This window comes from Coregonus lavaretus, assembly GCF_964263955.1.
Source record: "Coregonus lavaretus genome assembly, chromosome: 4".
NCBI classification, from domain to species: domain Eukaryota; kingdom Metazoa; phylum Chordata; class Actinopteri; order Salmoniformes; family Salmonidae; genus Coregonus; species Coregonus lavaretus.
Genome location: NC_139991.1, coordinates 29,872,010 through 29,890,626, shown reverse-complemented (window position 1 = coordinate 29,890,626; position 18,617 = coordinate 29,872,010). Strand labels below are relative to the sequence as shown.

General features: G+C 47.3%; 1 protein-coding gene across 1 annotated transcript in view; it reads right to left on the bottom strand.

The window, feature by feature from the left end:
- The window catches only part of rabgap1 (RAB GTPase activating protein 1), a 139,608-nt gene extending 135,053 nt beyond the window's left edge, over nucleotides 1-4,555 (bottom strand). The window contains exon 1 of the mRNA XM_084160370.1: nucleotides 4,448-4,555. The gene's annotated coding sequence lies outside the window, so the exon portion shown is untranslated. The remainder of the gene's footprint in view (nucleotides 1-4,447) is intronic.
- Between the last annotated feature and the right edge of the window lie 14,062 nt (nucleotides 4,556-18,617).

The following is an 18,617-nucleotide window of genomic DNA, read 5'->3' as shown; positions in this document are numbered from 1 at the left end:
TTCGTCGGTGATTGGTCAACAGTACTATTCCTAGTAGGACTGGGAACTATGGACGGGATTCTTCAATTAAGTGTTTGTTGTCATTCAACGAGAGACTACTAGTTCTCATGCAAATGTTTTCACTTGAGAAATACTGCACCAAACATCTTAGTTAGATATAAAATTGTGCAACTAAGACCTCCTCAGCAAAAACATAAAAGTTACAGATTTCTGACTATTTTGAGGAAGTGTTATTGGCAATGTTGTTGCTATGGTGTCTCAAGAGGGACATACTATGGTGTCTCAAGAGGGACAAAAAGTAATATTGCCGTTTTATTCTCGTTTTTCAAGTGAAGGTATTTTAAGGGAGAATGCGAGGCACAGACGTTCACGTCGACTAGCTGAGTTCTGTTAGGAGCAAACCGAACCTAGTATGCTGGCGCCTTTAGTTGTCGTTCACTCGTAGTGACAGTCTGCATGGTCAAATGTTGGTGACAACGATGCTGCTTTCCACTTTACTTCTTCATATAAAATCCACAAGTGTTCCATAATTACACTATTAGTTTGTGTATCTTACTGTCTGCAAACAGCTCGTTTGTCTTTTCATGTTAGCCGCTAATGCTGATCGCTAGTTAGCTGGCTAGCTTGCCAGCTAGCTAAATGTACTTAGAGCAAACATAGCTAGCTAGCTAATCCAGCCTGATAACAGTGCTGGTGTAGGCCTAAATCAGCATGTTGTTTATGCAACAGTATTCTAAAATCAGAGAGAAATAAACTAAGCATTCATATTTTTGCTACATCAAAGCTACATCAAGTAAGAGAAAACATCTAATTAGGGTCCACTGGGAAACACTGACCAACACTTTGGTTCCTACCCTGTCACAATAACACCTCCCTGGCTTTTTCATTCGTTGTCATGTCAAACAGTCCCCAGTATCTGACGTTGTCATGTCAAACTGTCTCAGTCCCCAGTATCTATGCTGTAATAGTCTTTGTGCCAGGGGGTTAGGGTCAGTCTGTCTTATCTGGTGTATTTCTCCTCTTATCTAGTATCCTGTCTGATCTTAAGTATGCTCCCTCTAATTCTCCCATCTCTCTCTCTCTCTCTCTCTCTCTCCCTCCCCTCCCGGAGGACCTGAGCCCTAGGACAATGCCTCAGGACTACCTGGCCTGACGACTCCTGGCTGAACCCGTCCCCAGTCCATCTGGTCGTGCTGCTGATTCAGTTTCTACTGTTCTGCCTATGGAACCCTGACCTGTTCACTGGGCCTGCTACCTTCTCCCAGACCTGCTAATTCGACCCTCTCTCTCCCTCTACCGCACCTGCTGTCTCGACCTCTGAATGCTTGGCTATGAAAAGCCAACTGATATTTACTCCTGAGGTGCTGACCTGTTGCACCCTCTATAACCACTGTGATTATTATTTGACCTTGTTGGTCATCATTGAACATCTTGAAGAACGATCTAGCTTTAATGGCAACGTACTCTTATAATCTCCACAGGCACAGCCAGAAGAGGACCGGCCACCCCTCAGAGACTGGTTCCTCTCTATGTTTCTTCCTAAGTTCCTGCCTTTTTAGGGAATTTTTCCTAGCCACCGTGCTTCTACATCTGCATTGCTTGCTCTTTGGGGTTTTAGGCTGGGTTTCTGTATAAGCACTTTGTGACATCTGCTGACGTAAAAAGGGCTTTATAAATAAATGTAATTGATTGATTGAAACAATACTGTATTCAAAGTGCCCACTATATTCCAACATTTGGTATAAACAATCAGAATGGAGAAAGCTCCATTAAAAACACTTAGAATGTGTTGCCAACCTAGTATCATGCACTAATCATGAAGCATATTTAGAACTTTTATTATTCAAAAACCTAAAATACCATTAAATACCGTCAAAAATGTGAAAAATACTGTGATATGATATTTTGGCCATATCTCCCAGCCCTAGTGGATGATTGGAAAATTGCATGCTAAATCACATCTGTAGCCTAATTGTAGGCCTGGCATATAGCCTTTCCTTGTAGAAAATGTTGCACAATACCATCAATCAACAGCATATGTCCACACTGACACTCCCTGACTGAAAGTCTTGCTAGGCTACTTCAGGGATACAGTAACAGTACACAAACTTGTCATGTGTCTACTCTGCTTAGAAAACAAGACAGGTGTCTTGCATCAGACAGGTGTCATAGGGGTCTTTCCATGTCATTTCAGCAAGCCATGACACCCACCATCTCAGATTGTTCTGAAATCATTTCTGCAGTTAGAAACAGATAAGATTAGCATTCCTGAAACATTATTTTGTTGAAATATAGTTTGATCTCTGAGAAATTAAGCTAATTGTTTGCAAAATGTTGTGATCCATTTAATAAACACAAGAGACCAGCTAAATGGATAAAAGGGTGTGGTGGCAGTAGCAGGAACAGCGGCAGCTAGTGGGCAGAACTTGGTACTTTCACACTGATTTATGGTAAAGAATGCAAGCGACTTCAATGGCTAATTTCTCTGAACAGGGGAAAAAAACATCACCAGATTCACAGGGAGAACATTACAAAGGTTGAAGAAGCAATACTCCAAGCAGCAGCACCATACTACTTGTCAGACATAGAGAACTGATACTGTATTCTAGTTGTTCGGGTGGGAGTGGCGTGGGTGTGTGGGGTCTTTAGGTGGCTATTGATAATTTTATTGGATTTCTCATGTCTTACTCATTGTTAGGAAGAATTATGGTCCAAACTGGATGTTAGGTACTATTTTTATTGAAGATTTTATGATTCCTATAAATTAAAAATGAGGCTTAATTTCATAGAGTTATATTATATTTTAACAAAATAATGTTTCAGGAATTCTAATCTTAACTGTTTTTAACTAAATAAATGATTTCAGAACAATCTGAGATGGTGGGTAACGAAATCCACTTCTTGTGCTTTTTGAGGTGGAATGACTCAGGAGACATCCTCCAGGAGAACAACTGACTATTTTGTTTAGTAATAGGTTAGCGCCGAACATCACTTGTGACAGTTCCCAGGGTGCAAGCCGCAAGCCTTGTCCTGTCATGACCTGACTCCTATCTATGACATGGCTGTCAATAATGCACATCATAGATGCCAATGCCAGGCTGACTGGAGGGTCATAATGCAACAGCAAGGCCAATACCTGGAGTTACACACCATTCAAGGCTACGTGGGGTGAGCTATTTGCACAAAGGAAAATTACAGAAATTCTGCAGCCTGGCAGAGATTTCAAAACACCTGCACACAGTCAACAACAACTCCAACAAACACTGATCATAGATAACTGTAGGCCAGGGAACTTTCCCTTACTGTGAGCACCTGCAGGTTTTTATGCAAATATTTGAATATGGTTCAGGATGAGGGGGAGGAGGGTGTGTGACTAGTACAGTTGTTTTGTCGACTGCTGCCTGTATTTCAGGTGAGTGAACAAACCTCACCTGGCCTGGGCCGCGATACCATGACTACCACTACTCATAATCACCAAGGGGAGAAAGGGCTTCTCCTTTCAAATGACAGGCACCAGAGAAATGCGGCACGTGCTAATGTTGAGGATTAATTAATATCCCTTTGGCTAAATTCCATGGTCGTCGTTAATCAGTTTTACCATCGATAACTAACGTCCCTGACACGTAATCTAACGTTACAACAGTAACAGATAGGCTATCTGACAGCTTGCAGTGCCAAGCTATGTGATAACGTACCCTAAGGTCACTTGTCTTGTAAGTCATCAAGGGGCCACTAACTAGCTGGCTAACTAGTCATTTGCCAATACAGATTATGGAATATTATAGCTACTGTAACCAGCAACTACTGTTAGCTAGCTAGCGAATTTAGCAGTCCCCTTCATTTGCAAAAAAACGTCAACGTAAGGTTACTATAGCACGGTAGTTGTATCTGCAAACAAATACATATCCAGTTAACACACCGTTGAGTACAATAAACGGTAGCTAGCTGGCTGGGACCGGGTAGAGCTAACTAGCTCGCTAATGTTAGATTGTTACTGTAGCTAGATACCGAGAAAAGCAAGCAGCGAAAGCATTACCTCTGAACACGTTAGCTAGTAGCATACGTTACACCCGCTAGCCTAGCTAGCTACATAACTCTGCTTTCTCCAGCCAACTTGGTGATGCCTGAGTTTCTTCAGAAATGTTTTGTTAATTGCCATAACATTAGTTGGAGGAACACTAGCTATATGTCTAGCTAGCTAACGTTACTGTCTATTTTGGACATAAAACCGTCAGCAAAACTGCTCGGCCTTCAAAGAGATGCACAAACCTTGAACGTTGACGTTCGGCAGCCCACTGAGCTAACGTTAGCTTAGTTACAGTAGCCAGCTATTTACAACACAGATCCATTAGCTTCAAATATCTCCAGGCTAAAATGGTCCTGTTCAGAGGAGACACTCGACTTATTTATTTAACACAGACATGCATATAAGTGTCGAATATCTTACCTGTTTCCACAATTGTGTTTTATTCCAAAGACGGTTGAAATAACATTGCACTAGCTAGCTAGCTACATCTGCAACAGCATTTGGGGCTGTAAACACAACCCAAACCCCACTGCAATGGCGCATGCGCAGTAATACACCCCTCCTTTGATTGTATCAGGAAAAGCGCTGCCTGAGACGTACCTGGGACGTACCTGGTTATTGTCATCCAGACCATTATTACATTTCCCAAAGTGTATCTTTGCAAAATAATAAAACAAGATTATATGAGAAAATTAAGAGACATTGTCGGATAAAAATCGAATCAAGTGTCAAATAAGTGACGGATAAACCTATTATGCATAGGATTCAGTCATCAAGTTTCAGGTTTTTATTAGTTGTATGTACTGGAAACACATGGTATATATACACCGTCCAACGAAATGCTTACTTGCAGGTTCCTTCTCGACAATGCAACAACAATAAGAAATAATAAAATATATAAAAGAATACAAACATAAAGTAAACGGCTCAGTAGAATATAACAAATATTTTAGCATAGCATAAAACAGGAAGGCACAATTATAGTCAAATAAAATAAATGTGTATTCGTCACATGCTTCGTAAACAACAGGTGTGGACTAACAGTGAAATGCTTAGTTACGGGCCATATCCCAGCAATGCAGAGAGAAAGAAAATAGAGAAATAATAGAAAAGTAAAACACGTAATAATAAAAGTAATAATAGATATGAGTGATGATAACTTGGCTATATACAAGGGGTACCAATACCGAGTTGATGTGCAGGGTACGAGGTAATTGAGGTAGAAATACAATACCAGTCAAAGTTTGGACACACCTACTCATTCAAGGGTTTTTCTTTATTTTTTTTACAATTTTCTATATTGTAGAATAATAGTGAAGACATCAAAACTATGAAATAACACATATGGAATCAGGTAGTAACCAAAAAAGTGTTAAACAAATCAAAATACATTTTATATTTGAGATTCTTCAAATAGCCAACCTTTGCCTTGATGACAGCTTTGCACACTCTTGGCATTCTCTCAACCAGCTTCACCTGGATTGCTTTTCCAACAGTCTTGAAGGAGTTACAACATATGCTGAGCACTTGTTGGCTGCTTTTCCTTCACTCTGCTGTCCGACTCATCCCAAACCATCTCAATTGGGTTGAGGCGGGGGATTGTGGAGGCTAGGTCATCTGATGCAGCACTCCATCACTCTCCTTCTGGGTAAAATAGCCCTTACAAAGTCTGGAGGTGTGTTGGGTCATTGTCCTGTTGAAAAACAAATGATAGTCCCACTAAACCCTAACCAGATGGGATGGCGATGGGATGGCGTGTCGCTGCAGAATGCTGTGGTAGCCATGCTGGTTAAGTGTGCCATGAATTCTAAATAAATCACAGACAGTGTCACCAGCAAAGCACCCCCACACCATAACACTTCCTCTTCCATGCTTTATGGTGGGAAATACACATGCAGAGATCATCCGTTCACCCACAACGCATCTCACAAAGACACAGTGATTGGAACCAAACATTTCCAATTTGGACTCCAGACCAAACAACACATTTCCACCGGTCTAATGTCCATTGCTCGTGTTTCTTGGCCCAAGCAGGTCTCTTCTTATTATTGGTGTCATTTAGTAGTGGTTTCTTTGCAGCAATTCGACCATGAAGGCCTGATTCACACAGTCCACTCTGAACAGTTGATGTTGAGATCTGTCTGTGACTTGAACTCTGTGAAGTATTTATTTGGGCTGCAATTTCTGAGGCTGGTAACTCTAATGAACTTATCCTCTGCAGCAGAGGTAACTCTGGGTCTTCCATTCATTCCTGTGGCAGTCCTCATGAGAGACAGTTTCATCATAGCGCTTGATGTTTTTTGCGACTGAACTTGAAGAAACTTTCAAAGTTCTTGAAATGTTCCTTATTGATTGACCTTCATGTCTTAAAGTAATGATGGGACTGTCGTTTCTCTTTGCTTATTTGAGCTGTTCTTGCCATAATATGGACTTGGTCTTTTACCAAACAGGGCTATCTTCTGTATACCCCCCCTACCTTGTCACAACACAACTGATTGGCTCAAACGCATTAAGAAGGAAAGAAATTCCACAAATTAACTTTTAAGAAGGCACACCTGTTATTTGAAATGCATTCCAGGTGACTACCTCATGAAGCTGATTGAGAGAATGCCAAGAGTGTGCAAAGCTGTCATCAACGCAAAGGGTGGCTATTTGAAGAATCTCAAATATAAAATACATTTTGATTTTTTTAACACTTTTTTGGTTACTACCTGATTCCATATGTGTTATTTCATAATTTTGATGTCTTCACTATTATTCTACAATGTAAAGAATAGTAAAAATAAAGAAAAACCCTTGAATGAGTAGGTGTGTCCACATTTTTGACTGGTGGTGTAACTAGGAATAAAGTGACAGATAGTGAACAGTAGCAGCAGCGTATATGATGAGTCACAAAAGTTAATGCATAAACAGTCAATGCCGTAAGTCCGGGTAGCTATTTAGTTAACTATTTAATGAACTATTTAGCAGTCTTATGGCTTGGGGTTTAAGCTGTTCAGGGTCCTGTTGGTTCCAGACTTGGTGCATCGGTACTGCTTGCCGTGCGGTAGCAGAGAAAACAGCCTATGACTTGGGTGGCTGGAGTCTTTGACAATTTTTCAGGCCTTCCTCTGACACCACCTGGTATAGAGGTCCTGGATGGCAGGGAGCTCGGCCCCAGTGATGTGCTAGGCTGTACGCACTACCCTCTGCAGTGCCTTGCGGTCGGATGCCAAGCAGTTGCCATACCAAGTGGTGATGCAGCCAGTCAAGATGCTCTAAATAGTGCAGCTGAATAACTTTTTGGAGATCTCAGGGCCCATACCAAATCTTTTCAGCCTTCTAGAGGGGAAGAGGCATTGTCATGCCCTCTTCAAGACTGTGTTGGTGTGTTTGGCCCATGATATATTCTTAGTGATGTGGACACCGAGGAACTTGTAGCTCTAGACCCGCTCCACTTTAGCCTCGTCGATGTGAATGGGGGTGTGCTCGGCCCTCCGTTTCCTGTAGTCCACGATCAGTTCCTTTGTCTTGCTGACGTTGAGGAAGAGGTTGTTGTCCAGGCCCAACACTACCAGGTCTCTGTCCTCCTCCCTATAGACTGTCTCATCGTTGCAGTGGTGGAAAAAGTACCCAATTGACATACTTGAGTAAAAGTAAAAATACCTTAATAGAAAATGACTCAAGTAAAAGTGAAAGTCACCCAGTAAAATACTACCTCAGTAAAGGTTTTAAAGTATTTGGTTTTGAATATACTTAAGTATCAAAAGTGAAAGTAAAAGTATAAATATACAAATTCCTCATATTAAGCAAACCAAACAGCACCATTAAAAAATATATATATTTGTGGATAGCCAGGGGCTGTCTCCTGCGTGAATTGGACCATTTTCCTGTTCTGCTAAGCATTCAAAATGTAACGAGTACTTTTGGGTGTCAGGGAAAATGTATGGAGTAAAAAGTACATTATTTTCTTAAGGAATGTAGTGAAGTAAAAGTAAAAGTTGTCAAAAATATAAATAGTAATGTACAGATACCCCAAAAAACATAAGTAGTACTTTAAAGTATTTTTACTTAAGTACTTTAAACCACTGCATCGTCGTCGGTGATCAGGCCTACCACCATTATGTCGGCAGCAAACTGAATGATGGTGTTGTAGTCATGCTCGGCCACGAAGTCGTGGTTGAACAAGGAGTACAGGAGGGGACTAAGCACGCACCCCTGAGGGGCCACCATGTTGAGGGTCAGCGTTGTGGATATGTTGTTGCCTACCTTCACCACCTGGGTGCGTCCCGTCAGGAAGTCCAGGATCCAGTTGCAGAGGGAGGTGTTCAGTCCCAGGGTCCTTAGCTTAGTGATGAGCTTGGATGGCACTATGCTGTTGAACTCTGAGCTGCAGTCAATGAACAGCATTCTCACGTAGTAGTTCCTTTTGTCCAAGTTGCAAAGGGCAGTGTGGAGTGCAATAGAAATTGCGTCATCTGTGGATCTGTTGGGTCGTTATGCAAATTGGAGTGGGCCCAGGGTGTCTGGGAGGATGGCATTGATGTGAGCCATGACCAGCCTTTCAAAGCATTTCATTGCTACAGATGTGAGTGCTACGGGGCGATAGTCATTTAGACAGGTTCTATATTGTGGCGCTCCGCCCCATAGGGGAGCTCTGCTCCTATTGGTTTACCCCGCTGCCTAGGCAGCGAACAGCCTGAGACAAAATTATGCACACACCTGCAGCCAATAGGAGTACAGGTGTCCCTATAAGAGGGGACACCTCCCCTCAATCAGCCTCCCATTATCTTCAGCGACTGGAATGGACTGAAGAAGCCGATAGAAAATGCAGTCGATTTTCCAGGTCATCGACGTTGTCCTAAAATGAGCACACCCAGAGATTTTCCACCCCCAAAAGCTATTTTCAGAGCTCAATGTCGCTGTCCCTCTTGGCGGCTGTCGACTCCCACGACTTATGTTTCGTGTGTTTGGGGTCACAGCACACCAGGGACGGCCTCATTAATCCCCCACTATGCACCAGCTGCGCCCTCCTTTCTTTGAAGGAGAGGAACAGCGTTGGGCATTTTTTAGGGAGGATATTCCTCTTGAGGATGTGCTATCAGTGTTAGCCTCAGCTTCTGAGGCATCATCTGAGGGCGCTGACTCATGAGATGACAGGAAAATTGGGGAGGAAATTTATATTCTATTGGAACAATCCATTACACTGACCCAGACGTTTAACACCCCTTTTTCCCTCAGGAAAGTGTGAGGTCATTTACATCCCTGGGTGATGATGCCACAGCCTCTCTGCGCTCTGATTTTCCAGGGCTCATTGAGAGGGCTGCTAAACGGCTGGAGATTAAGCTGCCCCCCATTCCCTCCAACCCGGAAGTGGATATGATGGAGGGCCGCCCTTACTCTCGCTACTGCTCGGCGTCGTGCCCGGCGTCAGACGGGGGCCTCCAGTAGCAAGGGAGCGGGCCCCTTCCGCTGGCGAGAGAGGTCATTAAAGCGTCTTCCTGGCATCACCCGAAGGGCGGCCAGAAGAAACGCCCTTGATTACATGGCGAGGGGGAGAGAACGGAAGACGACGCAGCGCCTTTTGTGACTGTGCCCACTGTCTCCCCCCCCCCCCCTCCCCCCCCCCCCCTACTGTTGAGGGTATGGAGGAAACTGCGTATTGTGTGTCTAATAAAGAGTTGGCTCCAATTGACTTTGTCACAATGTGTGGAGGCGGCATTGGAACGGCTGCGTCGTCAGGGAATAAGGCTACTAGCCTACCTAGACGATTTACTGGTTCTCGCCCCGTCAGCAGAGCTAGCGTTCACTCACACGACACAGACAGTAATTCATCTCACGCGTCTGGGGTTCGCTGTGAATTGGAAAAAGAGCGCGCCCTGGCCCAGTCATCAGATTGTCTATCTAGGGATACAGCTAGACACTGTAACGATGAGGGCTCGAATTTCGGATCCTCGACGGTCTGCCCTGTTGCTAGCCCTACGAAGGTTTTATCCGAATCACACGGTAAAGGCGCTTTCGGTCATGTCACTCTTGGGTCTCATGTCGTCGGCCCATTCCGTGGTTCCGCTGGGACTTGTGCCAGTAAATGGAATGTTTTTTCACAGTGTTGTGTCACAGAAAATGTGTCCTACGTGTGCTGTCAGGTCGAGAGCATACTCTCCTTCCTACAGTTCCTATGTGATAAGCAGCGCTCACCCGCCACCATGTAGGTGCTTGCGGCGGCGATTTAGGCTTGTCATGAGGGTTTGGCAGAGACACTGTTTTCAGCCACCCTCTTGTGAAACGTTTTCCTACTGGGAACACGGCGGCTTAGGCCAATGCATAGAGCCACGCTACCTCAGTGGGATTTGACTTTGGTACTCGAAGCGCTCTGCGAGCCACCGTTCGAACCATTGAATCAAATCCCCCTTAAGATGTTATCTTTGAAGACGACACGGTTGCTCGCTTTGAGCGCTGCTAAACGTTTCAGTGATTTGTGCGCTCTTTCGACGAGACCCAACTGCCTTGCCATTTATGGCGATTGAGCAGGACGGTGTTGTCTTAACCCGGCATTTATGCCTGAGGTTATTAAGAGCTTATATAGATTACAGATTGTAGAGCTGTGGGCCTTCTCCCTCTCACCATGTTGAGAGGAGAGAGGAACGGCTATATCGCCTGTGCCCAGTGCGCGCTACGTGGACCGCAAGGCGGCGATTAGGTCATTTACATTTTTTTACATTTTAGTCATTTAGCAGACGCTCTTATCCAGAGCGACTCACAGTTAGTGAGTGCATACATTTTCATACTGGGCCCCCGTGGGAAACGAACCCACAACCCTGGCGTTGCAAGCGCCATGCTCTACCAACTGAGCTACAGGGGACTACTCGCCTCAGCTGTTTTGTGTGTCACCGTGCGGCTGCACTCGGTAGACCACTTTCTAAACAGCGTCTGTCTCATTGGCTTTGTAAGGCATTGAGACGGCTTATGAGGCTGCAGGGCGGCCATTGCCTCTGGGTAGAAGAGCACAATCCACTCGTGGAGTAGCGGCTTCTATTACCTTTTTCAGAGGAACATTTGTAGAGGATAATTGCGCAGCGGTGTCTTGATCGTCACCGTCTCCTTTTATCAATTTCTACCTGTTAGATATGTCTTCTAACTCTCTGGTTCAGTCTGTACTCAGTGTAGCTGATGGAAGGACTTGAACTAAGAGAAAAAATATGCAGGACCAGGGGGCTGGGTTCCCATTAGTTCGGCTTTTTTTCTATGAGAGAGACATGACTCCTGACTGAGGTTATCAATACAGTAGAGGTATTTTGACCTGCCCACCAGTGTATAACTGTGTTGGGGCGGGAGGATGAGGGAAATAGTTTTTTGTAACCTTGTATTACATTACTATTAAACCAATCTTAAAATAACATTAGAGCATTATTACTGTCTGAGGGTTCAGTGCAGTGTTTGCTCATGTTTTTGTATATCCCTTTACCCATCAATCATCGGATTGAAGGTGGTTAATTGCTTGGTTATATAACGGTTGTGTCGGTGATGGAGAGGACATCATATTGTTCCCTCTGCCCACTAGTCTCTGGTTAGCCTTAGACTGAGTGAGGCGGATTTACTGATAACACGGTCTAGGGCGACACCTTGTGACGCCTCACTGTGATATTTGTTGTGTGGGAATATGGAGATACAGACGGTCTGAGGGATCAGAACAGTGTGGTTTTATGTCCTGTTATATGCCCGCTAGCCTTTGGATTATTCTTTAGGCTGGCTGCGGCGGTTTTACTGACGACACGGTGGGGGGCGACACTTTGTGTCGCATCACTGTTGAGCGTCAGTTATTAAAGGAATATTAGAGCGGTAACTGTCTGCTTGTGCAGTTCAGTTGAGCTCAAGTATTACGTTCCTGCCCACTAGTCTTTGGTTTCCTTGGACTAGGGGCGGCGGGTTACTGAAGACACAGTGTACAGCGACACTTTGTGTTGCGACACTGTAGTAGAGTAGTTATAGGGATATTAGAGCATTAACTGTCTGCTTTGTTCAGTTCAGTTTTTAGCTCATGTCCTCAATTCTGGATATGTCTTTTAACTCTCCCGATCAGTTTGTACTCAGCGTAGCTGATGGGAAGACTTGAACGAGGAGAACTGATGGGAAGACTGATGGGAAGACTTGTACTCCTGAGTGGCGCAGTGGTCTAAGGCACTGCATCGCAGTGCTAACTGTGCCACTAGAGATCCTGGTTCGAATCCAGGCTCTGTCGCAGCCGGCCGCGACCGGGAGACTCATGGGCGGCGCACAATTGGCCCAGCGTTGTCCAGGGTAGGGGAGGGAATGGCCGGCAGGGATGTAGCTCAGTTGATAGAGCATGGCGTTTGCAACGCCAGGGTTGTGGGTTCGAATTTCCCACGGGGGGCCAGTATAAAAAAATATATATATATATGTATTCACTAACTGTAAGTCGCTCTGGATAAGAGCGTCTGCTAAATGACTAAAATGTAAATGTAAATGAGAAAATAATGCAGGACTGAATTGGGTGGTCTCCATCAGGTCCGCTATTTTATAGGAGAGAGACATATATGGCATGACTCCTGACTGACGTGTTCAGTACAGTAGAATGCATGTTATTGATCTGCCCACAAGTGCATAACGATAGTTACCGGAGTGTAACTCCAGTTCTATGAGTGGAGCGGAGCCCCATAGGGGAGCTCTGCTCCTATTGGTTTACCTACTGCCCTAAGGCAGCCTCAGCCTGAGACAAAATTATGCACACACCTGCAGCCAATAGAGTTACAGGTGTCCCTATAAGAGGGGATACCTCCCCTCAATCAGCCTCCCGAGATATTTATCTTCAGCGAGACTAGAGAGGGTCGGCAGGGCCTTAAGTCCTATGGGGCTCCGCTCCACTCATAGAACTGGAGTTACACTCCGGTAACTATCGTTCTATATCGTGGAGCTCGGCTCCATAGGGGAGCTCTGCTCCTATTGGTTTAAGGCGGAGCGAAGTGCTCCAAAATGTACTCCCTGCCGAGCCCAACACTTCCCATCGAAACGAGAAGGTCAGGCCTAGCAATGGCTGCAACCAATTCCCACAGTACTGCAACCACTGTATGATAATACAAGTGTCACAATATACTGCGTCATCGGTTAAAAACCCGCCCAACCTAGTACAATGGCAACACCAATGACTAGTGGGCAGATCACCAGAATACGGGCCATACTAATCTGTACTAGCAGATAGATGGCACCACAATATCCTGTCACAATAATACCGACCACTGATGGAATGACACAAAGTGTCACTCTACATTGTGTACACGGTAGGCCGCCTCACTCAATCAATGGAACCCCAAAAGTTAGTGGGCAGATCCCAGAACATGATTCATACTAATCTGAACAAGCAGATAGATGACATCACATTCCGTCAACATTGTCATGACCGGTCCAATAGTACTGTAACCAAGGTTACTACTATTATCCCTCATCATTCCACCCCAACCCAGTTACTCACTGGTGGGCAGATCAATACGTCTTCTACTGTACTGAACCTATCAGTCAGGAGTTATGCTATAATATGTCCTTCTATCAGAAGCGGACCCGAAAGAGACCTGTCTCCTCGGTCCTGCATTCCTTACTCCTAACTCAAGTCCTCCTCTCAGCCACGCTGAGTACAGACTGAGCCAAAGAGTTAGAAGACATATCCAAGAGATAGAAACTGATAAATGGAGCCGGTGACAACCACGATGCCGCTGCACAGATATCCTCTACCCCTGTTCCTCTGAAAAGGGCAGTAGAAGTCGCTACTCCACGAGTGGAGTGGGCTCTTATACCCTGAGGCAATTGTCGCCCCGCTGCCTCATACGCCGTCTCAATGCCTTCACAAAGCCAATGAGACAGCCGCTGTTTTGAAAGTGGTCTACCTAGTGCAGCTGCACTGTGACACACAAACAGCTGAGGCGATGACCTAATCGCTGCTGTGCGCTCAACGTGACACGCCAAAGCGTGCACTGGGCACAGACGATGGAGCCTTTCCTCTCTCCTCTCCCCATGAGGAGGGGGAGAAAAAGCCCACAGCTCCACGGTCTGTGATCTATATGAGCTCTTAATAACCTTTGGCACAAATGCCGGGTTAGGACGTAACACCGCTCTGCTCAAATAGCCATTAATGGCAAGGCAGTCAGGTCTCGTCGAAAGAGCACACAAATCACTGACACGCTTAGCAGTAGTCAAAGCGAGCAACAGTGCCGTCTTCATAGACAGCATCTTGAGGGGGATTTGATTCAACGGCTCAAACGGCGACTCACAGAGCGCTTCGAGTACCAAAGCCAAATTCCACTGAGGAAGCGTGGCTCTAGGCATTGGCCTAAGCCGCCGCGTTCCTAATAAGAAACGTTTCACTAGAGGGTGGCTGAAGACAGTGTCTCTGCCAAACCCCTCGTGACAAGCTGAAATCGCCGCTGCAAACACCTTCATGGTGGCGGGCGATCTCTGCCTATCAAACATAGACTGCAGGAAAGAGAGAACACTCTCAACCTGACAGTTCATGGGGTCTACATTCTCTGTGACGCACCATTGTGAAAAAACGTTCCATTTACTGGCATACACCTTGGAAGTGGAACTGGCCCATGCACCCTGTATGGTCCTGATTACTGAATCAGATAACCCACGGCGCTCTAGCCTGTCCCTCTCAGGAGCCAAGCCTTCAGTAGTTGGCCGATTATGGGCAATCGCCCTATCGAGCCTCCCGCCTGAGACAACGCGTCCCATCAATGTGGAATTGCCCAAGGTGGCGCAATCAACATCTGACTCATCTCCGCAAACCATAGAGCCCCTGGGCGATCGGGGGCTACCAATATTATTGACAGCCCGCCTGATCTCACCCTGGCTAACAGTGGGAGAATGCAGGACAGCAGAGGGAATGCATACAGAAGAACTCTCGGCCACGGGTGGTGCGCAAACGCGTCTCTTCCCAGTGGCGTTTCGTCCTGTTCCCTCAGAGAGAACCATAGAGGACATTGCGCGTTCACGCGTGACGCGAATAGATCCACCTCGGCTCTCCCGAACTGTTCCCAAATTTGGAGAACAATGTCCAGATGCAGACACCACTCGTCGTCTCGAGGACCCCCTCTCGACATGAGGTCTGCTCCTACGTTCAAGTAGCCCGGAATGTGTGCTGCCCTCAACGAGCGAAGGTGCTCGTGTGCCCACAGCCACAATTCCTCCGCCGACCGGTGGAGTGCAGGAGACCTGACTCCTCCCTGGCGATTTATGTGGGCTACTGTGGTCCGGTTGTCTGACCAGACCAGCACATCGCGACCCCGAAGGGTAGACGCGAAATGGGTCAGAACCAGTCAAACCGTTTCCAACTCCAAGAGGTTGATGTGGCGACTCGAAGGAGGCCACACCCCTCCTATCGCTTGGGTCTGACATGTCCCTCCCCATCCAGTCAGAGAGGCATCTGTAAACACTGGAATGTAGGAGGACACTTTGCCTATCGGGACTCTGTGCGTGAGAACGCGCGGGTCTCTCCAATAGTTCAGATCTGCACTGAGCGAGAGAGGAACCACCACCAACCGATGACGTTGACGGACTGGGTCTAGTCTTAGTTGGGCGAACCATCGCTGCATCCTGCGCATGTGCAGGAGTCCCAGCGGAACCACAACGTGGGCTGACGACATGAGACCCAAAAGTGACATGACAGACAGCGCTGTTACCTTGTGATTCGGACGAAACCTTCTCAGGGCTAGCAACAGGGCTGCCCTTCGCAGGTCCGAAATTCGAGCCCTCATCATCACAGTGTCTAGCTGTATCCCCAGATAGACCACCTGATGACTGGGCCAGGGCGCGCTCTTTTTCCAATTCACAGCGAACCCCAGACGCGTGAGATGAATCACTGTCTGTGTTGTGTGAGTGAACGCCAGCTCTGCTGACGGGGCGAGAACCAGTAGGTCGTCTAGTTAGGCTAGTAGCCTTATTCCCTGACGAGGCAGCGGTTCCAATGCCGCCTCCACACACTTGGAAAACGTGCGAGGTGCCAGGGCGTACCCGAATGGCATCCTCGTGTATTCGTACGCCACCCCTTGAAAGGTGAATCGCAGAAACTTTCTGTGACGCGGCTGCACCGGCACATGAAAGTACGCGTCCTTCAGGTCTATGCTTGTACAAAAGTCTTCTTTCTGGACACATTCCAGCAGACGTTTTGTCGTGAGCATTCAGAATGGCCGTTTGGTTACGCTCTCGTTGAGAGTGCGTAAGTCCAATATTGGCCTCATTCCCCCCATCTTTTTGGGCACCAGGAAGTAGGGCGAATATAGCCCTTTGTTCCTTTGCTCCTGGGGAACTACTGTGACCGCCTCCTTCGCCAAAAGTTCCGTAATCTCTGATATCAGAGCGGCCATTTTTTCGGGCGTTTTCATCACCGTCTCCACCACTCCCCTGAATGGGGGCGGGGTCCGATGGAATTGGATGGCATAACCCTTCTGTAACGTCTGGTCTAGCCAGCGTGAGAGGGTACAGCTTCGCTGCCACTCCCAGCAATGCAGAGAGAGCGGGCGAGCACGAAGCTGTGGTACTTCCAGTAGGAATGACCTGTATTCCTCTATGGCCCTTGCCGCCGCTGTTCCCCAGCACTGAGGTGGTGGAACAGCCCAAGGCGGGCCTCCCTTGAAAGGGAGAGGAAATATCAGTACGTTCTGAGAGAATCGGGGGCACCAATACGTTGGTTACGTCCGTAACTCTAGTATTCCGGCCCTCCGTGAACGCAGCACGGGTCTGAACTGCTCTGACTGAGGCGTTAACCTGAGACAGAGCGCCCTCCCCGGATAACGGTCGCGTCACCATGCCATTATCTGGCTGAGACTGCTGCCTGCTATGAGAGACACTCACTACAGCACTCCTAGGAGTCTGTGATGTGAGGTCTCTAACTGGTGCCACAAGGTGGCGCCCTGATACCTTTTTAACACTCGCCTCATATGTGTGCTCAGCTACGCACTCCTGGTGGGCTGAGCTACACTCAGAGTGGTGAGTATCAGTGCGTTCTGTGAGAAACGGGGGCGCCGATACGTTGGTTACACCCGTAACTCTAGTATTCTGGCCCTCCTTGAACGCAGTACGTGTCTGCACTGCACTGACTAAGGCGTTAGCCTGAGACACAGCGCCATCCCCATATATAGGTCGCGTCGTCATGCCATTCCCTGGCTGAGACTGCAACCTGCTGTGTGAGACACTCACTACCGCACTCCTAGGAGTCTGTGACATGAGGTCTCTATTAGGTAACACAAGGCGGTGCCTTGATACCCTCTTCACACTCGCCTCCTGTGTATGCTCAGCTGCGCACCCTTGGTGGGCTGAGCTACACTCAGAGTGGTGAATATCAATGCGTTCTGTGAGAAACGGGGGCGCCGATACGTTGGTTACACCCGTAACTCTAGTATTCCGGCCCTCCGTGAACGCAGCACGGGTCTGAACTGCGCTGACTAAGGCGTTAGCCTGAGACAGAGCGCCATCCCCAGATATAGGTCGCGTCATCATGCCATTCTCTGGCTGAGACTGCAACCTGTTGTGTGAGACCCTCACTGCAGCACTCCTAGGAGTCTGTGACGTGAGGTCCCTATTAGGTAACACAAGGCGGTGCCTTGATACCCTCTTCACACTCGCCTCCTGTGTGTGCTCAGCTACGCACCCCTGGTGGGCTGAGCTACACTCGGAGTGGTGAACCTTAACGCGTTCTGTGATAAACGGGGGCGCCAATACGTTGGTTACGTCCGTAACTCTAGTATTCCGGCCTTCCGTGAACGCAGCACGGGTCTGAACTGCGCTGACTGAGGCGTTAGCCTGAGACAAGGCGTCATCCCCGAATAGCGGTTGCGTCATCATGCCATTGCCTGGCTGAGAGTGCAGCCTGCTATGTGAGACCTTCACTACAGTGCTCCTAGGAGTCTGTGGTGTGAGATCTTTATGAGGCAAACTAAGGCTGCGCCTTGCTACCTTTCTCCTCCTCACCTCCTGTCTGTGCTCAGCTACGCACCCTCGGTGGGCTGAGCTACACTCAGAGTGGTGGGAGAGAGACCTAGGGCGTGAAGTACTCTGAACGTTCTCAGACGTGTTATGGAAAAAGGGCTCTCTTGTGACAATGTCAAAGGGAGCCAACTCTTTATTAAACACATCAAAACAAACAGTTTCCTCCATACCCCGAACAGAAGGGTGGGGGGGAATAGTGGGCTCAGTCGTATCCCACGCTGAGCCAGCTCCCATTCTCTCCCCCTCGTCCCGTCATTGACGTCGCCTCTTTTGTGCTGCCAGGGCGACTTCGTGACCACCTCCCTCGCCAGCGGAATCGTCGTAGCCACGGGTGCTGCTGGGGGGGCGGGGCCCACTCGCCTGCTGCTCGCGGCTGACGCCTGACGCCTGGCACGCCGCCTCACTGTAGATGTTCTACTGGGGGCGTTGGAGGTAGACGGCTTCTGTGGCGTGTGATTAGACTTCCCTGCCAGTGGCAGGTGTCTAGCCAGCTGTTTCTTATCCTCGTCCAACTTTGCAAAACGCTCCGTCGCCTCTTTGACGGCGACCCCGAAGAGCCCGTCGTCAGAGAGCGGGGTGTTGAGCAGTGAACTTCTGTCGGTCTCCTTCATGGCAG